Below are 22,242 nucleotides of genomic sequence, written 5' to 3' on the forward strand. Positions count from 1 at the left end.
CGTAATAGTGTCAGTGAAATGCACTTAATGTACCCTGGTCAAAAGGAAAAGGTGCATAGTAGACTCAGCCTGGTCTCATAAACTAGACATAGTATAGCAAATGTAGATCTGGGACACTCAAATTAGCATGATATGTTACGTTTGGTGTGGTGACAGATGGTTACTTAAGGCAAGTAGTGCAGTTGGTTGGGGTGGATGTGTGGGCGTATAAGGCGTACGTCTAGCAACCCAACGGTTGCGAGTTTGAATCTCATTAGGGACTTTAGCATTTTAGCTAATTAGCAACTTTTTAAATATTTATTTGCTACTTTCTAACTACTTAGCATGTTAGCTAACCCTTTGCCCTAATTCCTCGATCACACCGACAGCGTCATTGCATTTTGGTACACCAAACTATGTTAATTCCCAATGGAGCGCTGCGTTTGCCTTGCAGCATTGCATTGCAAAGGCAGTTGCAGTGCGTTCTGTGCGGTGCATACGTTGGATTTATGGTACACATGAAATTGTATGCGTGACGGCTTGACAGAAATGTGAATGTTGAACTTTTGTTGCACACATATCCAGATGATGCTGCGTACCATTTTGCTCAATGACGCTGTCGGTGTGATCAAGGGCATAACCCTAACCTTAACCCTTTTAGCTAATCCTTCCTCTAACCTTAACCATTTTAGCTAAACCTTCCCCTAATACTAAACCTATACTTAACCCTTTAACCAAATTCCTAAACTTAACCTTAACCCATAGGCTAGCTAACGTTAGATGCCAATCGCCAAAGTCCAAAGAAGAAAAAGCTTGAAAGGAGGAGAGATGACTAGAAACGATTCAGTTGACCGTTTTATGTGTGGATTAATTGTCGGAGTAGAGGACCTTGTGCATTTCAGGTAAAATAAAAACTCAACATTTATATCCCAGGACAAATTTGCTAGCAACCGCAAGCTAGCTAAATGGGACAAATTAGCTAGCAACTGCCATAAATGTTTAATGCTTTTCAACCTATCCCCAAAATAATATAATTGGTTCAGAGTTTGTTTTGATATTTCAACCTGCCTGTCATGATCATGTTTGCTGTGGGGGGACAAAATCAATTTGCGCACGATGGCGCACGCGGACGCATGCGCACCGCGCGACCTGCGATTTAAGTGAATCTGATTGGTCAAGACACGCAAAGAGCCTGCAGCAGAACTCTGATGTGGACAGAGCGAGTGTGCGCGAGTTGACAGATCATAAAAAAAAGGTATAAACTAAGTCATAAGTGCCGCTTCGCAATAACGTTTTCCGGTGGCCCTGCTGTAGACTACCTATCTGTTGCATTTCTACTCTGCCACTTGGAAGGTCGCTTTAAGTTTTCAAAAAGAAGACGCATGTTTTCACGATGGGCACAATGACAGAATATATACGATAAAGCGAAGTGTCTGTCTATGCTCGCGCCTCATCCGCCTGCGGGGAGACCAGACACCTGCACCCAAGCTTCGCACTTTGCTTTCGTTCTCTTTTAAAAGGAACATTATGCAAGTTTGACTTTTTTTATTTGAACCTGATGGCTGAATCTTGGTGATGTAAGTCCAATTATTACAGTTATCCAGTTGGTTTATTATTTGATGCTGAAGTGCAGTGCATGTTTTATTATAAGCACGTTGAAAGTAGGCTAATATGTTGTATTTTATTGTAGCTTCAACATCGGTGTTCCAACGATATGTTTGTTTGTTTGTTTTACTAAATTATCTATAAGAAAATTGATCTAGACTATAGTGTGACTCGGGGAATTGACGCTGCGCCATGTTTTTCTTGCCAAGGGAGGGTGTTTTCATCCCTTGCCACACGGCTCTGACACTTGGGCATTGCCCAACGTCCGCATTCCCCATCATGTTGCGCAGATACAATTCCAGGGCTGAAGTACTCCGAATACCCGCGGTGAACGTTTTTATCTACACTATATATACAAAAGTATGTGGACACCACTTAAAATTAGTGGATTCGGTTGTTGACAGGTGTATAAAATCGAGCACACCGCCATGCAATCTCCATAGACAAACAATGGCAGTAGAATGGCCTTACTGAAGAGTTCAGTGACTTTCAATGTGGTACCGTCAAAAGATGCCACCTCTCCAACAAGTAAGTTTGTCAAATTTCTGCCCAGCTAGTGTAACAGTATAACTTTAGTACGTCCCCTCGCCCCGACACGGGCGCGAACCAGGGACCCTCTGCACACATCAACAACAGTCACCCACGAAGCGTCGTTACCCATCGCTCCACAAAAGCCGCGGCCCTTGCAGAGCAAGGGGCAACCCTACTTAAGTCTCAGAGCAAGTGACGTAACTGATTGAAATGCTAGTAGCGCGCACCACCGCTAACTGGCTAGCCATTTCACATCCGTTACACTCACCCCCCTTTCGACCTCCTCCTTTTCCGCAGCAACCAGTGATCCGGGTCAACAGCATCAATGTAACAGTATAACTTTAGTACGTCCCCTCGCCCCGACACGGGCGCGAACCAGGGACCCTCTGCACACATCAACAACTGACACCCACGAAGCATCGTTACCCATCGCTCCACAAAAGCCACGGCCCTTGCAGAGCAAGGGGCAACCCTACTTAAGTCTCAGAGCAAGTGACGTAACTGATTGAAATGCTAGTAGCGCGCACCACCGCTAACTGGCTAGCCATTTCACATCCGTTACACTAGAGCTGCCCTGGTTAACTGTAAGTGCTGTTATTGTGAAGTGGAAACATCTAGGAGCAACAACGCTCAGCCGCGAAGTAGTAGGCCACACAAGCTCACAGAAAGAGACTGCCAAGTGCTGAAGCGCGTAGCGCGTAAATTGTCTGTCTTCGGTTGCAACCAAGTTCCAGACGGCCTCTGGAAGCAACATCAGCACAAGTACTGTTCGTCCTGCGCTTCATGAAATGGGTTTCCATGGCCAAGCAGCCACACACAATCCTAAGATCACCATGCGCAATGCCAAGCGTCGGCTGGAGTGGTGTAAGGTCATTGGACTGTGGAGCACTCGAAATGCGTTCTCTGGATTGATGAATCACACTTCACCATCTGGCAGTCCAACAAACAAATCTGGGTTTGGCGGATGCCAGGAGAACACTACTTGCCCCGATGGGTTTGAGGTCAGTGCCCTGACATATTTGAGATGAATTCGAACGCCGACTGCGAGCCAGGCCTAATCACCCAACATCAATGCCCGACCTCACTAATGCTCTTGTGGCTGAATGGAAGCACGTCTTCGCAGCAATGTTCCAACATCTAGTGGAAAGCCTTTCCAGAAGAGTGGATGCTGTTATAGCAGCAAAGGGGCGACCAACTCCATATTAAAGCCCATGATTTTGGAATGAGATGTTTGACAAGCAGGTGTCCACATACTTTTGGTAATGTAGTGTATAAATAAAAGAAAGAAGTGTGATTTAAAGTGTAAATAACTCAATCGTGGAGCGGTATTTATTTCACGCCACTAAGTCAGTAGCGTAGCATTATTCATAGGCCTACCTGTTTTATGATTTAATAATGATGCTGAACCATTGCAATTGCTCATTGTTGTGTTGTGCCACATATTGTTGTCGTATCAGCTTTTTGGGATGTCTTTGTAAGCTGCGCCCTTTGGAAACTTGTGCACTGGCTGTTAATTTGACAATATGGTAATATAGCATTTGTTGTAGACACGTACAGAGGTTACAAATTGGTTGTTACATTATTATTACAAAGTGTGTGTGTGCGAGAGGGTGGGAGAGAGAGAGTTTGTTTATCTTGTGCCTTCATTGGTTTTATGACTCACTAGGCTTCTGTGTTTATATCACTAGAGAAGGGCAAGGACTGACACACATATAGACATACACACACAGTGGATGTAAGGTCAAGGCATATGTGGAGAGGGATAAAGAGAATATAATGTACCCTATCAGTATGCATGTATACAGAAAGTGAATTCCTTCATAGATATGATCTTTAGAGAAGTTGAAATGTTTTCTCTTGTTTTGCTTACATAAATGAATACTTCATTTATTATTGTATAAATGGTTTTCAAATATGTATAGGAACACCACCCTTGGATCTCCTTTATGTACAATACTGTTCAAAAGTTTCGGGTCACTTAGACATTTCCTTGTTTCTGAAAGAAAAGCAATTTTTTTACCCATTAACATAATATTGATCAGAAATACAGTGTAGACATTGTTAATGTTGTAAATGACTATTGTAGCTGGAAACGGCAGATTTTTAATGAAATATCTACATAGGCATACAGAGGCCCATTATCAGCAACCATCACTCCTGTGTTCCAATGGCACGTTGTGTTAGCTAATCCAAGTCTATCATTATAAAAGGCTAATTGATCATTAGAAAACCCTTTTGCAATTATGTTAGCACAGCTGAAAACGGTTGTGCTGATTAAAGAAGCAATAAAACCGTCCTTCTTTAGACTAGTTGAGTATCTGGAGCATCAGCATTTGTGGGTTCGATTACAGGCTCAAAATGGCCAGAAACAAAGAACTTTCTTCTGAAACTCGTCAGTCTATTCTTGTTCTGAGAAATTAAGGCTATTCCATGTGACAAATTGCCAAGAAACTGAAGATCTGGTACAACACTGTGTACTACTCCCTTCACAGAACAGTGCAAACTGGCTCTAACCAGAAAATAAAGAGGAGTGGGAGGCCCCGGTGCACAACTGAGCAAGAGGACAAATACATTAGTGTCTAGTTTAAGAAACAAGTCCTCAACTGGCAGCTTCATTAAATAGTACCCGCAAAACACCAGTCTCAAGGTCAACAGTGAAGAGTCGACTCCGGGGTGCTGGCCGGAGGGACCCTCCACTGAGGGACCTTACAATTATCTGTATGTGTGGTGCACAGAGAAATGAGGAAGTCATTGAAAAATAACATTAAACACTATTATTGCACACAGAGTGAGTCCATGCAACTTATGTGATTTGTTAAGACTTTTTATTCCTGAACTTATTTAAGATTGCCATAACAAGGGGGGTCAATACTTATTGACTTAAGACATTTCAGCTTTTCATTTTTTATTAATTTGTAAAATGTTTGAAAACCATAATTCTATTTTTGACGTTATGCGGTATTGTGTGTGGGCCAGTGACCAAAAAAATCTAAATGTAATCCATTTTAAATACAGGGTGTAACACAACAAAATGTGGAAAAAATCCAAGGGTTTGAATACTTTCTGAGGCACTGTACAACATAGCATTGTGACTTTGAAGGGCTGGTAGATGTATTCGATGTCAACCTGTTTCTACAGAGTTTCTCAAAACGTCTTCTGCACTATGCTCTTTCACCAGTAGAGGGCACTCTTAGACCCTTTTCACAATAGTGAGCCGAACCAAGCCAAGTTGTACTGTGCTGGCCTCAGTAGCCTGGTCACATATCCACCACTAAAATACTGAGTCAGGTCGACTCATCTCTCAACCATCACTAGTTCACTTCTTCAGTTGCATTAAACTCCCTTATATTGGCAATCAGTGAATGAAGCTTTGCCATGCCTCCTACAGTGAGTGAGATATCAGGGCATGTCTCTGTCTTGTCAGTGTGCTTATGGGAGAGTGTCTGTGTATATTTATGCCATCAAGTCTGTGTCATAGGTATACGTTTTTAAAGGTCTGTGTGTTTGCGAGTGGGACTGGTGGTATTCAATGCCTCATCAAAGAGGAAGAGTGTGTGTGTGTGCGTACAAGTGTGAGATGGAAGGAAATAGACATAGAAGGTGGGACAAGTGAGATGTACAGCGGCCTAGTAGAGGTAGTGAGAGCAGCACAGGAGGAAGGGGAAAGTACACTACAGATTTAGAGCAAAACACTAAACCAAACTGTGGTCTGTAAATCTAAAACCAAGCCAGACTTGACGTCAGTCTACTCCTCTGAGGAAACTGTGGTCAGAATTACCAGTGTTTCTCCGTGGCTTGTTGTGTTTGTACAAAGGGATTCTGACTGGTGCATGTTTGAAGTAACTGTATTAGTGCACACCCATGTATAGTGTGTGTGTATTGTGTTTATGTGTGTGCGATAGCGAGAGTGAACAGTACGTTCTCTGTGTGCGAATTGTTTGTGAAGAACCTGCTGTTACTCAAGTTGTATGGGAGTTTGGAAATCCCCTCATACATGCTGACCTGATTGCTCACTCAGATGTAAGGTTTCAGGAATGTACAGGAATGTAAGATGTATGCAGTAGCTAGATTTCATACCTACTCATAGAATTACATCAGTATTTGTAACAACAGAATCTGGGTAGTGTTAAATCTTCATATAACATTTTTGGTAAAAACATTCAATTCATTATTGTCATTATCTTCTGTCGAGTGTGTTCATACATTAGAGCTCATTTTGAATGTAAACATGAGTAGTGTCTTGGCCCTTCCCACTGGGAACCAGCACAAACTGGTTGAATCAACATTGTTTCGACGTAATCTATCAATGTATTGTGATGTGGAATCTATACAGGGGAAAAAAAGAAGTAATCAACTTGTTTTGAGGGTGGCATTTCAACCACAGGAATATGTCATCATTGTAACCAATTTTCAGCAAAGACAAACCTTATAAAATACAGGTGCAAATAATAACTGGAAACAAGGGAAAACAAAAGGGTCAAAAAAGCACAATGGGGGCATCTAGTGGCCAAAACCGGAACAATCCTGGCCAAATCCTGACAACTATCAGAAAAAAAAACAATAGATTAGACAGCACCTCCTACTGGAGAGTTGATCTATCCACCGCTATTAAGTTGGTCTCCCATCCAGGGTTTTATCCAAGCCCTGCTTAGCTTTGATATGTCACTGACTACTACCAATGTGCTATTGTGAGAATTATTATTGAGAGATCTCTTAATAACTAAATACAGAGTACAAAACTTTCCTAATGAGTTCCACCCCCTTTTGCCCTCAGAACAGCCTCAATTCGTCATGGCATGGACTCTACAAGGTGTCGGAAGCATTCCACAGGGATGCTGGCCCATGTTGACTCCAATGCTTCCCACAGTTGTGTCAAGTTGGCTGGACGTTTGTTAGGTGGTGGAGCATTCTTGATACACATAGGAAACTGTTGAGTGTGAAAAATCCAGCAGCGTTGCAGTTCTTGACACACTCAAACTGGTGCGCCTGGCACCTACTACCATACCCCGTTCAAAGGCACTTAAATCTTTTGTCTTGCCCATTCATCCTCTGAATGGCACACATACACAAACCATGTCTCAAGGCTTAAACATCTCCTCCCCTTTATCTACACGGATTGAAGTGGATTTAACAGGTGACATCAATAATGGATCATAGCTTTCACCTGGATTCACCTGGTCAACAGATGAATCATTAAGAATTAAGAAATCATAGGCTGTAGGCATACCGGTAAGTGCAAAAATAATGGAAACACTTGTGTAAACGAGAGATACAGAGTATATGAAGGCCTGTTTTTTCTAAATGAATGCCTGTTTTTTCGTGACTACTTCAAAACTATGGCAAGTAGCTGGGACATATGGTAATATTCTGAAACTGGGCTCCACGGCGGATGCAATGAACTAGTTTTTATCCGAAAAAAGCATTGTCAAAAATGTAATGTGTTCAGGCAACTACGGGCTGTGTCCAGGCACTCCGCATTGCATCCGGCATAAGAACAGCCCTTGGCGGTGGTATATTAGCCATATACCACACCTCCTCTGGCCTTATTTAAGTGATAATGCCTGAGAAGCCAGTGTTTGGAGGATATATTTGCATGGGTGTTTTTAGCAAACCGAGCCAATATATCCTCCAAACACCGGCTTCGAGGGCATTATCACTTTAATACAACGGGTTACCAACTTATTCAAATAATGATTGACATTTTCATTTAACGTTTTTAAAATTAATTTCTAAATACTATTTCATCCTTCCACAAGATATAGTCCCGAAACAAATCTATCGTTTCTACCCAAGCCGGCTGGTCGTTCGTTCTATTGGTTCGGTTGCCAGAGACGCAACCCAGTCGTTCAGTCTTTTTGTTCTGTATCTATGGACGTGACACACTCGTTCGTTCTAAATGTTCTATTGCCACACTGACTGGCGACATTCTTATCCCTTGCTTGCTAGTTTGCCAACTACAGCTAACTTAGTCAAGTCAAACAGTGCAGACAATGACAACAGTAGCTGCATTTTGTTTAAGCTGTTTTCTAGAGACATTTATTTGGATACATCCATTACAATGAGCTAATGAGCCACGATTTCACCTGGCATAGAAAATGTGCTCTTTCGTTAGGACACTGTTGTTCAAAGGAGCTAGCCAACAACATAACTACACAATAACTTCAAACTGAAACTGGAAAGACCGCAAATTAGGTGCAAACTATTTGTTTTTGTATATATCCATAAAAATGATGCCAGCTGATTCATGATTTCAACTGGCTGAGAAACGCTTCCTGCCTCTCTGTAGTCCTGACTCCCAACCCCTACATGTTCATTACTATGGGACAGTTGGAGATCGAATTTGAATATTGAAACAATGTTGCAAATGTCTGAGAGACAGAACGCAAGGTTTATGCAAATCTCCGGCTGTTGAAAATTAAATGTTAGTCTAAAAGTAGTGTGAGATAGTGTATAGATGGCGATCAAGTTTATAACTTGACGAGACAGTGGGTTGCACAGTCAGATGGAACAGAGTAAATAGGCATTTTAACCGGCTGGAATGTGCTATTGTATGTTCAATGATATTTGATTGATTTGGACCGATTAATGAATATGCATTTTGAACAGACCACAAGTGGGTGTCAGAGACGGACAGGGAAATGTCAAGGCAATCCAAGTAACATTGTTTGTGTGCGTGTGTAATAGAGAGATAATTGAAAGTTCCCCTTCCTAGATGCCAGATAGTGCAGCTGGTTTGTATTTTGGACAGAGGGAGGGATGGTCAGGATGTCGGGTAGCGGGCTTGGGTGGGGCATGTTTTGACTGTTTTTGGTACACCAGCCACCCAAAGCATTCCTAACAATGCTGCAACAGCACCCCGCTCAGTTGGTAGGAGCACATACAGAGGGAGAGGAGGAGGGAGGGGGGGGGGGGGGGGGGAGCAGCAGGTACACAGGCAATGGAACTCTCCCACTGGAGACTGATGGGTTGTCACTGATGATTGACAGTTAGATCGTGGGTTGCTAAACTTAATGCAACAATTTCCCACCTCCAGTGAACATGCTTACAGGATAAGGCTTGATCTGTGTCTAGGAAACCAGGTCTTAAACCTGATTCTGACACTTGGTAGTGGTAGTGGTGTGAAGGGGACGAGGTGCGGTGCCATGATGGATGGTAGTAGTGTGTGGATGCATGAATGATGGTGATGGAGGCGAATCTGGGTGAGGGGTTATTACGGGTAGCTCTGACTCAGCCCACACATCCTTGGCTCTAGCACGGCAGAGATGGAGAGATGAAAGGAGGAGAGGAAGGGCGAGGGAGCGACTCATCGTGTGGTCAGCTGACTCAGACCACAGGAACGGTGGGAAGCATGTACATTTGGAAGTGTGTGTGTGGGTGTGTGTTACCATGCCTTTGGTCTGACAGCCAGGGCTGCCATTAGTTTTATTTCCTGTCACATGATTGGAATGTTGGAGCAGGATTCCTGTCCTGTTAGTCTCTCCCACTCACCTGCTAACTTTCACCACATGGATCCCATTACTTCCTCTTACGTCTTCCCAGGAATTTCCCCTTCTGTGTGGTTTCAACATGATGAAAGTCACTGGGGCTGTAGTGTAAGTAGTGGTGGGTGTATATAATTCAACAAGTGTCCCTCATTGATAATTCATATAAATTCATACACTACATGGCCAAATGTATGTGGACACCTACTCGTCGAACATCTCATTCCAAAATCATGGGCATTAATATGGATTTGGTCACCCCTTTGCTCATATAACAGCTTCCACTCTTCTGGGAAGGCTTTTCACTAGATGTTGCAACATTGCTGTGGGGACTTGCTTCCATTCAGCCACAAGAGCATTACTTAGGTCGTGCACTGATGTTGAACGATTAGGCCTGGCTCGCAGTCGGTGTTCTAATTCATCCCAAAGTTGTTCGATGGGGTTGAGGTCAGGGCTCTGTGCAGGCCAGTGAAGTTCTTCCATACTGATCTCGACTAACCATTTCTGTATGGACCTCGCTTTCCCCCCTCTGATAACCAGGTGGTGAATCGCATCTCTGCATGTCTGGCAGACATATCAGTGTGGATGACGGATCACCACCTCAAGCTGAACCTCGGCAAGACGGAGCTGCTCTTCCTCCCGGGGAAGGACTGCCCGTTCCATGATCTCGCCATCACGGTTGACAACTCCATTGTGTCCTCCTCCCAGAGTGCTAAGAACCTTGGCGTGATCCTGGACAACACCCTGTCGTTCTCAACTAACATCAAGGCGGTGACCCGTTCCTGTAGGTTCATGCTCTACAACATTCGCAGAGTACGACCCTGCCTCACGCAGGAAGCGGCGCAGGTCCTAATCCAGGCACTTGTCATCTCCCGTCTGGATTACTGCAACTCGCTGTTGGCTGGGCTCCCTGCCTGTGCCATTAAACCCCTACAACTCATCCAGAACGCCGCAGCCCGTCTGGTGTTCAACTTTCCCAAGTTCTCTCACGTCACCCCGCTCCTCCGCTCTCTCCACTGGCTTCCAGTTGAAGCTCGCATCCGCTACAAGACCATGGTGCTTGCCTACGGAGCTGTGAGGGGAACGGCACCTCCGTACCTTCAGGCTCTGATCAGGCCCTACACCCAAACAAGGGCACTGCGTTCATCCACCTCTGGCCTGCTCGCCTCCCTACCTCTGAGGAAGTACAGTTCCCGCTCAGCCCAGTCAAAACTGTTCGCTGCTCTGGCACCCCAATGGTGGAACAAACTCCCTCACGACGCCAGGTCAGCGGAGTCAATCACCACCTTCCGGAGACACCTGAAACCCCACCTCTTTAAGGAATACCTAGGATAGGATAAAGTAATCCTTCTAGCCCCCCCCCCCCCTTAAAAGAGTTAGATGCACTATTGTAAAGTGGTTGTTCCACTGGATATCATAAGGTGAATGCACCAATTTGTAAGTCGCTCTGGATAAGAGCGTCTGCTAAATGACTTAAATGTAAATGTAAATGTACAAGGGGGCATTGTCATGCTGAAACAGGAAAGGGCCTTCCCTAAACTGTTGCCACAATGTTGGAAGCACAGAATCATCTAGAATGTCTTTGTATCCTGTAGCGTTAAGATTTCCCTTCACTGGAACTAAGGGGCCTAACCCGAACCATAAAAAATAGCCCCAGAACATTATTCCTCTACGACCAAACTTTACAGTTGCCACTATGCATTCGGGTACGGAGCGTTCTCAAGGCATCCGCCAAACCCAGATTCGCCCGTCGGACTGTCAGATGGTGAAGCTGGATTCATTACTCCAGAGAACGCGTTTCCACTGCTCCAGAGTCCAATGGCGGCAAGCTTTACACCACTCCAGCCGACGCTTGGCATTGCGCATGGTAATCTTAGGCTTGTGTGCAGCTGTTCGGCCATGGAAACCCATTTCATGAAGCCCCCGACGAACAGTACTTGTGCTGACGTTGCTTCCAGAGGTAGTTTGGAACTCGGTAGTGAGTGTTGCAACCGAGGACAGATGATTTTTACGTGTTACGTGCTATGCGCTTCAGCACTTGGCGGTCCCGTTCTGTGAGCTTGTGTGGCCTACCACTTCGCGGCTGAACTGTTGTTGCTCCTAGACATTTCCACTTCACAATAACAGCAATTACAGTTGACCGGGCCAGCTCTAGCAGGGCAAAAATTTGAAGAACTGACTTGTTGGAAATGTGGCATCCTATGACATTGCCATGTTGAAAGTCACTGAGCTCTTCAGTAAGGCCGTTCTACTGCTAATGTTTGTCTTTTGAGATTGCATGGCTGTGTGCTCGATTTTACATTTACATTTACATTTAAGTCATTTAGCAGACGCTCTTATCCAGAGCGACTTACAAATTGGATTTTCTACACCTGTCAACAACGGGTGTGGCTGAAATAGCCGAATCCACAAATTTAAGGTGTGTCCACAGACTTTTGGCCACGTAGTGTATATAAATCTCTTTCACCAAAACAATGTTTGTTTGCTCATATTTTGATTGACAACAATTCCACCATGTGATGAATGGCACCGCGTTGTGAGAGTTTCAGACTCGGTTTCAAGTGTACCGGGCAGTGATTCTAAAAGTATGTGTGTGAATATGCGTGTGACAAAGTGAGTATGTATTTCCTTTGTTTGTTTATGAGATAATGACACCGTATATTATCCTCTATGTAAGAGAGTACGGTTGTGTGTGTCCGTGTGCGTGTGTGTGCACGCATATGTGTGTATGTGTAGGTAAGAAAGAGAGAGAGAGAGTGAGTAAGAGAGAGAGAGAGTGATAAAGAGAGCGAGAGAGTGTGCGGCAAAGCCTGTTGACTCAGTGTAAGAATGACTGCGTGAGTACTGGATGAACAGATCACACCCTCACACTTACATTGAAGACGAACGGGAGAGAGGAAGGCCGACAGAACGAGGAGAAGGAAGAAGACAGGGAGAAAGGAGAGAGGAAGGCAAAGGAGAAAGATAGAGGGGAAGGCAGAGAGAGGAAGAGACAGGCTAGCAGTACAGTCTCTCTGGTACCTACGGCTCAAGGCATCTATTCCCTACTCTTTCTGTGGGCTTGTATAGAGTCAGACATGAGGACTCTGGGAGCTACAGTATAGTATATCTTTATGGATAGGCTGGGTGGCTGGGCTCCTCCTTACAACCGGACAGCACAGCAACACAGGCAGCATGGAGATGATGCCTGAGGGACACCATATGGCTCACCGTGGGCGATTTTAAACAGGTATAGAGTGGCTTTGTGCGTGTTTGTGTAAATGTTTCTTTTTTATTCAAGACTATAAATGCAACTGAAATGCACTGTTATAACAAGTATGTTAACTTCAATTATATTGTGTCATCTAAAAGTAGCTTATGTTTTCAGTAAGATTCAGCATTTATAGCTTATCAATTTATAATAACTGTTTGTCTTTGTTTTGTTTTTTATAGACGTAGTAACTGCTCATATAATAGTGGTAGAATGAAGTGTGTTTGTGTAGTTAAGTAGATCTTTGAAACACGTATTGCATCCAGAAGTCAAGCCACAAGACTGTAAATCAATCTCATGTTCTCTAACTAACTGGGCATCTGTCATGCACTGTACTGTAGACACCAGAATGTGTGTGTGTGTGTGTGTGTAAGCAGTGTTTGTGTGTCTGTTTCACTTTCAGTATTTCGCTCTCTCACTCTCACTCTCGCTCTCTGTGCGTCACTTTCAGACTCTTGTTTCACTGTGCATTGTGTGTGTGTGTGTGTGTGTGTGTGTGTGTATGTGTGACGTGTGTAAGTTTCACTTTGACTCTCTGTTTCTCTGTCTCTTTCTCTTGTATCCACGTAGCTAATGGAAGTGCTAGGTGACCACATCTGGATCTTGTACTACATTGGCTGTGCATATTTATAGCTATTTTTCTTCCTCAGTGGCAAGCCTCATTCTGTCAGTTCTATCCTGTATGTGGAGTGTGTCCCTCTGTCTGTATAGTCACTGATCTGTAGTGCGGGTAACTACAAACTGTCTTTTCACTCAGTGTGTAGCTTAACTCCGAGACAGTATAGTTATAAACGACTCCCATCCATACTTTACTGTCCTCACATTAGTGTCCGTACCTACTGTACAGCTGAGGACTCTTGGCTGGCCCATACATCAAATACTAGGAAATGCCCTTGGGCATATTCCCCATTTATTTGATAGGTATTTTGCATGTTTTTGCGTCTCGTAATGTCAAGAATTCTCTACGTAGATGGTTAATATCATTAAATATGGGCTTCACAATCTGCTTTACATGGTCACGGACCGTGTTTACTCTGAAGCTGTCCTTTGAAGTTAAAAACACGGAGGGAGAATCCATGTTGTTATATTGACAGATCCAGCCCAATGATAGCCCTGTGATTGCTTTCTCTGTCAGTAGAATGGAGTGAATAATTTCCATGACATGGTGCGCCCGCCGCTTTGACATCTCAGTTGAAGTGTTGACATTGGTAGGAGAAAGCAACGCGGAGCTGGTAGATTTGCTCTAAAATGTCTGTAGATATCACAGAATGGCCCTGGATCCACTGAGACAGGCCCATTTAACAGAAAACACACTCCCGAAGTCTCTCTCTGTGAGTGTGTATTCCTGAGGGAAGCAAAGCTGGGAAATGATGCTGTGTCTGCATATTAAATGAGAGGAGAGGAGGGGGAGAGTTGTTTGACAATTTATATTAAGTAAAGCTTTTTGTGTCCATTTTGGGAAAGAGAGAGGTTTGAGATGGACACCGACCCAATGACTTTATCTGTAAATAGAACTTCACTGGCATCTAAAATAAAGAGACTCACTGCTAGCAGGCAGCCTCGGCCAATAATATCTGTCTGCGGACTACGGTTGCTACATGCCGCTCAGGCGAGCACGGCTTTCCCGAGTACCACTTTCCCGCAGTTCTGTTACGACAAGGGAAATAGCTAGCTAGCTAGTGTAGCCAATTCAACTCTCGCGTGGCACTACTTGGTGGACGCAGTGTGTAATCGATCAACACTACACACCATGCCCCACACGCCGCTCCCCCCAGATATGCGGTGCACAGATAGACACTACTCACTACGGGCATGTGGTTACCATGATGATGGGCTCCCGAGTGGTGCAGCGATCTAATGCACTAGCAGTGTTATTAAAAAAGTCTTATTGAAACATTCAGTAAAAGTTTTAAGTTATTCAAAAAGCTCCAAATAACCTATTTTCTGTTCTCTGAACATTAATAAAACATTCTCAGGACCTCCCTGCAACAAAAAAAGATTAACGTTCATCACGTGACTCCTGCCGTGTCTACAGACATCTCCAAACAAACAAAAAATCGACTTTTGGAGAATAAGTTCACAACTGGTAAATAGGTTAGTCACTTATACACAGGTCCAGCTCCAGGAATAAGCGACATGAGCGGTCGCTTAGGGCCCCCGGCCAACTTTTTTAATTTTACGGACCTTAGTCGGGGTCTCAACTTACTGTTGAGAGGAGAATAGTAGAATACACAAGGTGCAAGTTTGAAATTGCATTGTGCATCAGCAGTTTTTCTCTTGTTTTGTCAGTCACTGACAGTCACTCAGTTAGCCATGTCCGCTAACAGTTTTTAGATCGGTAAGTTAGTCTAGCCAGTTATCTAAACTTGTAGTAATCATGGCCAAATAACGACCGGGCACGCAGGGCATGTGCCCAGGAGCCCTGGTCTCCAGGGGCTCCCATTGATTTTGTTAGTCACTCACTCAGATATCATTAACATGGCATATGTCATTGCAAAATGTGTAGAATTGCAGGAAATTAGCTTTAAAACACCAAATATTTCTCACTGACCCATGGGGAAATATGTAGAACTGCAGAAAACTTGCTTTAAAATTACAAAAAAAATTATCTTTGCCCCATGAAAAAATAAGTAGAACTGCATGAAATGTGTTATAAAATTCTACATTTTGGGGTCCCCTGAGAAAATCTGTACTAATCTTATCAAACATGTTATGAACTTCAAAAAATATGATATGCTTCAATATGAACATCTCCACATGGCCATTTCTTCCCTACAGACCTACATTAAAATGCATAAAAAATGCAAACATTACAGTTGTAAAAATGTCATACGTTTTTGTTTATGTCGGTGGTTGTTTGTCTTATGTCCATCGCCCATTGGAGTAGTTTACCCATTACCCACCTTTTACCACTACATCACTGATATTTTTACGGAATCGTCACTAATATTCTAATCATTCCTGTGAAAGTGATAATACGATCATCTGTGCGCTCCACTGATGTCTGTTTGTGCAGAGCTTAATAATTAGTAACGCCTAGGAATACAAATGTAAACATGATGTCATTTGAGACAAGATATCTATGTAAAGAGTTGATGATTTTATGCAATTCATCATCACAACTGACTGAACAGTCGCTGAAGCTGCATGTCAATTTGAATCATTTCTCATATGTCCCCGCTTTCAGGGGTATAACATTACAATTGTATTGCTAATAGGATATGTGTTTGTAGATCGACTGAGCTGAATGAACCAAAAGCAGCCAAGGTGATAATGGCTGGGGTCATTTTTGCTTGTTTTTGCTGTCCTCCAAAAAAGCATTTTAAGGGTTTTTAATTGTATATAAATGCAGTAAATGAGCTCCCTTCCCGGACCTCACTAAAACTCTGGTTCCGGCCCTGTACCTAGCTACAAGGCAGTAAATGAGCTCCCTTCCCGGACCTCACTAAAACTCAAACCCTGGTTACGGCCCGGTACCTAGCTACAAGGCAGTAAATGAGCTCCCTCCGGACCTCACTAAAACCCTGGTTCCGGCCCAGTACCTAGCTACAAGGCAGTAAATGAGCTCCCTTCCCGGACCTCACTAAAACCCTGGTTCCGGCCCAGTACCTAGCTACAAGGCAGTAAATGAGCTCCCTTCCCGGACCTCACTAAAACTCAAACCCTGGTTACGGCCCGGTACCTAGCTACAAGGCAGTAAATGAGCTCCCTTCCCGGACCTCACTAAAACTCAAACCCTGGTTACGGCCCGGTACCTAGCTACAAGGCAGTAAATGAGCTCCCTCCGGACCTCACTAAAACCCTGGTTCCGGCCCAGTACCTAGCTACAAGGCAGTAAATGAGCTCCCTTCCCGGACCTCACTAAAACTCTGGTTCCGGCCCTGTACCTAGCTACAAGGCAGTAAATGAGCTCCCTTCCCGGACCTCACTAAAACTCAAACCCTGGTTACGGCCCGGTACCTAGCTACAAGGCAGTAAATGAGCTCCCTTCCCGGACCTCACTAAAACCCTGGTTCCGGCCCTGTACCTAGCTACAAGGCAGTAAATGAGCTCCCTCCGGACCTCACTAAAACCCTGGTTCCGGCCCAGTACCTAGCTACAAGGCAGTAAATGAGCTCCCTTCCCAGACCTCACTAAAACCCTGGTTCCGGCCCAGTACCTAGCTACAAGGCAGTAAATGAGCTCCCTTCCCAGACCTCACTAAAACCCTGGTTCCGGCCCAGTACCTAGCTACAAGGCAGTAAATGAGCTCCCTTCCCAGACCTCACTAAAACTCAAACCCTGGTTACGGCCCTGTACCTAGCTACAAGGCAGTAAATGAGCTCCCTCCGGACCTCACTAAAACTAAAACCCTGGTTCCGGCCCTGTACCTAGCTACACGTTGACATGTTGGTGTCCTTTGTTGGGCAAATTAGATATCAATGTAGCCTACATAAACCCGACCTCACTCAGAATGTACTTTCACATACAACTTGTTTAGGAAAAGTTAGAGGAGTTACTTTCAACTATTCAATGTTATTTAGGTAGTCTACACAAATGGAGTGTATGGATGCTGATCAATGTCTAAATGTGTTGACGTGATGGCTCAGCTGAAATGTACACAGCTTGTTTGCTAAGCAGGGTACATAGCGGTAGGCATCTGGACAGTAGACTTGTTCTAACTGAAGTACATTACCCCTCATATACCAGTAGGAGTCACTGTTCAGGCAGGAATCGTTGGACTGTGGCATTTCAATATATCTCTTTATTTAGGTTGATGGCATGACGTTGGAACAATTACACTGATTCAAACATACCATTTTACTATCAACATTGAAACAAAGTTTAATCAGATATAACATTTGACATCATTTCAACTACCTAATATATAATGAATATTAAAAAAAAGATTTGTAACGTTTTCAATAATTTCAATATATACCTACAGTAGTTCTGATGATTATGTTGAAATTCGGCTTAATGTAACAACCTGTTAGTCAGGTTAAGTCAAAGTATTAAAGTTGAAGTTTTACACTAATTTCAATGTTTACAACACTGGTTGAAATTAGATGAAAAAAGTACTGGTTGATGACATTTTTCAAATCCAATGTATTTTCCACGTTGATTCCATGTCATAATACGTTGACAAATGACGTTTAAACAACATTGATTCAACCAGTGTGTACCCAGTGGGAACTTTGTTGGTACTTGCAAAGAGCTCAAGATTGACTAAAAAGATGGCAATGATAAGATAGACAGGTACCTGAGTGGACAAGGTTGTACGTAGATCTTCAACAACCCCATACTCATCTCACATGGGAGGCAGTTGGGAACACATTATAGGAGTCACAAGGCGAATTACTAACCACCTTCATGGCAGAGATTACTGTCAAAGTCAACTCGAGACCTATAGTTCCCGTTTCCACAGACCCTGACTATCCCCTCATTCTGACACCACCAAATCTCCTGACTCAAAAAAACGACACTACCTCCTGCACCCCTTGGTGAACTTCGTGTCAATGTTCCCATGAAACATATCTCGAACATTAATATCTTAAGTTCTGAGAACATGGTAACCACGTTCTGGGTAGGTTTTATTTGACGTTAAGGGAATGATCTCTTGGAAGCATTCCTTGCACGTCACGGGAACATTCCTATGAAAACGTTAGTTAATGACCTAATGAGACTCTTAAGATGTGGGAACATGTTGTTAGCTGGGATGTGAGAGCAACGTGCCTCAAAATCATAGAAATATCCCTTTCAGAAAAGAGAAGACAGTGCCCACGCTCTCAACACCACCCTTATGCACATGCTTGCATTAAGACTAATAGACTCTCACTATAACACACAAACTCCTCTCTTTCTTACAAACTCACTCTCTTTTCTATTCCCTCTTACTCCTCGCAGGCGGAGACTTCCCAGACACCCCAGAGCTTCCTGCCCTGCTTTGCTGATGCTGCAACGGTACTGTACTGGACCTCTCTCCTCTTCAGGGAAACTGTACTCTTGTATGGATGTATGAAATACTGCCAACTGTATTAGCTAAAGTGCAAACTTTCAAAATATCCATGTACTGCTTCTCCCTCCTGTTGAAGTAAAACTGTAGCCTGCTCTCGTGTGTATATAGGAGATACTACCCACTGTAACTGTATTGCTAGAGTGCAAGCGTGCAGAATTTCTCCAAGACCCCACCCTCCTTTTTCCCCTGTTCATGTTTTTTTTTTTATCACTAATGATTTGGTTTCTGAATTCTACATTAGACCAGACCACAACCTCTGCTGTTCATTTTCAGAATGGGACAGACATGCACAAGGGAAATTAGATAAAGGACAGGTTCTTTCTCTCTCCAACCCGTGACCTAGGTAACATGTGACTTCCCTACGTCCTACATTAGGAACAAGCTGATCTCACGCCAGGCCATCGCATTGCTCTTCAAACCACAAATAGCCTACAACACCTATGTGCAGACAGTGACCTCTTCTGGTAGAATGAAGAGAAGTTCAATGAACTCATACACACTGAAAAAAACACTCAATTGCTCCCCCCAGAAGCTGGTTTCCTATGGTGGTTTAGATGTGTGTTCTCTGTTCTAGCACCATATGAAATCAGTGTTCTGGAAGGTAGAATAGCAGCTCATGGAAACGGACCAAGCCATAGTTAAGAAAGTGAGAAATTGACATTGTGTGTTGTTGGATGTGTTTGTCTGTGTATACAGTAGGTACAATGACAAGTGTTCTTTGAGGGGTTTTCTAATAAAGTCCTTACTGTTTGAAGCTACATTCTGTATTGACTTCTAATTTGTTAGTACACCAAATATAATTATGCTTCCATCAGTATGTATGACTCCATTATTTACAGGGACAGATTAATTCAGGGGGTTACCGGGGCTGAAGCCCATGGGCCTAAGAGGCAGGGAAACAATTCTTATAATGAAATAATAAATATATACAGTACCAGTCAAAAGTTTGGACACACCTACTCATTTCAGGGTTTTTCTTTATTTTTACTATTTTCTACATTGTAGAATAATAGTGAGACATCAAATCTATGAAATAACACATCATTATAAATATATATTCTCAAATCATATCGTCAGGTCAGCAAGGAGGAAACTAGTTTGCTAATGAGAAACTTTTGAGTTTAGGAGGCTATTTTGTGATCAACCTTACCACAGACTTTCCTGAAGCAATCAGAATGGAGAGCACCACAGATCTCCTCAGAAGGAACTTCAATAGATAATTTTTTCTTTCCCCTAATTGTCATCTGACCCTTTTTGTTCAAGTAACCCAAAAAGTGTTAAACAAATCAAAATATATTTTATATTTGAGATTCTTCAAAGTAGCCACCCTTTGCCTTGATGACAGCTTTGCACAATCTTGGCATTCTCTCAACCAGCTTCATGAGCTAGTCACCTGGAATGCATATCAATTAACAGCCGTGCCTTGTTAAAAGTTCATTTGTGGAATTTCTTTCCTTAATGCGTTTGAGCCAATCAGATGTGCTGTGACAAGGTAGGTGTGTTATACAGAAGATAGTCCTATTTAGTAAAATACTAAGTCCATATTATGGCAAGAACAGCTTAAATAAGCAAAGAGAAACGACAGTCAATCATTACTTCAAGACATGAAGGTCAGTCAATCCGGAAATGTCAAGAACTTTGAAAGTTTCTTCAAGTGCAGTCGCGAAAAACCATCAAGCGCTATGATGAAATTGGCTCTCATGAGGACCGCCACAGGAAAGGAAGACCCAGAGTTACCTCTGCTGCAGAGGATAAGTTCATAGTAAAAATAGTATGTCAAAATTAAGAAAAACCCTTGAATGAGTAGGTGTGTCCAAACGTTTGTCTTGTACTGTATGTGTTGCCACCCTAGGGACACGCAATACTCATAAATCAAATTTTGAACTTTTATTATTCAAAAACACAAAATACCTTCAAAAACCACCATACCACCAAAAAATAAATAAATTCTGTGATACGATATTTGGCCATATCGCCCAGTCCTACCGCCGGGCTTGAGGACACACACTTTCCTGTTGGCTTAGATTGAGGAGATGGCCAATAGGAGTGGAAATATAGTCCTCTACCATCCTCAGTCATCTTCCATCCAAGTTGTCAGACCCAGGTGGCTTGTCATTGTTGACAGACAACATTTTTTTTTACCTCTTCCATAACTCACTTTACGGAATTCAAAATTACAATGTATTTCATAATTTGGTCAGTTATGAATGGATGGATAGGTTCAGAGTTTGTTGGCAATATCAGTGGGTTTTGTGATGAATGAGCCATCTGATTCAATGAAGGAGTTCGCCTTTTGCCCATAATGTAATTTAAGGTGCTCCAAAGCTTTTTGCTAAGCTTCTTTACATAATTTATCTTTGTTTCATAGCACAGTTTCCTCTTCTTTTTGTTTAGTTTAGTCACATGATTTCTCAGTTTAAAGTACATTTGACAATCAGCTGTTCAGCCAGACTTATTTGCCATTCCTTTTACCTTGTCTCTCAACCATACAATTTTTAAATTCCTCATCAATACACAGGGATTTAACAGATTTTACAGACATTTTCTTAATGGATGAATTCTTATTAGTAACTGGAATAAGCAATTGCATATATATGTCAAGTGTAGCGTCTCGTTGCTCCTCATTACACACAACATACCAGCCAATATTAATTTATCTTCAACATAGGAATCAGTACAAAACCTCTTGTATAACCTCTACACTATATCAGGCCTAACCTTTGGAACTTTGGTTTTCCTAGATATGGCTACTATATTATGATCACTACATCAGATACATGTGGATACTGCTTTAGAGCAGATTTCTGCAGCATTAGTAAAGATGTGATCAATATATTTGGATGATTTCATTCCTGTGATGTTTGTATCGTGGTATATGATATCCTGAACCAGGTTTCAGGGACTGGTTACATTTTTAAGCTTTTTCTTAAGTGAACTGCTTGAAAGCCGGTCAATATTTAGGTCACCCTGAACAAATACCTCTCTGTTGATATCATATACATTATCAAACATTTCACACATATTATCCAGATACTGACTGTTAGCACTTGTTGGTCTATAGCAATGTCCCACAATAATAGGCTTTAGGTGAGGCAGGTGAACAGCTGTGAGTCTTTCTGGATAAGTCTCTAAGAGCTTTGCACTCTTAGATTGTACAATATTTTCCCAGTATTCTTTTCAAAAATCTTCAAGCTCTGTCAAATTGGTTGTTGATCATTGCAAGACAATCATTTTCAAGTCTTGCCATAGATTTTCAAGCAGGTTTATGTCAAAACTGTATCTCGGCCACTCAGGAACATTCACTGTCTTCTTGGTAAGCAACTCCAGTGTAGACTTGGTCTTGTGTTTTAGGTTATTGTCCTGCTGAACGGTGAATTCATCTCCCAGTGTCTGGTGGA

The 22,242-nt window shown here is 42.8% G+C and overlaps 1 long non-coding RNA gene across 1 annotated transcript; it reads left to right on the forward strand.

The window, feature by feature from the left end:
* The first annotated feature begins 1,264 nt into the window (after positions 1–1,264).
* LOC139540370 (uncharacterized) lies at positions 1,265–19,602 on the forward strand. Its single transcript, XR_011668171.1, has 2 exons — positions 1,265–1,556; positions 18,733–19,602. It is a non-coding gene; the product is annotated as an uncharacterized lncRNA (long non-coding RNA).
* The last annotated feature ends 2,640 nt before the right edge of the window (positions 19,603–22,242 follow it).

The sequence above is a fragment of the Salvelinus alpinus genome, chromosome 15 (genome assembly GCF_045679555.1).
Source record: "Salvelinus alpinus chromosome 15, SLU_Salpinus.1, whole genome shotgun sequence".
Lineage (NCBI taxonomy): Eukaryota > Metazoa > Chordata > Actinopteri > Salmoniformes > Salmonidae > Salvelinus > Salvelinus alpinus.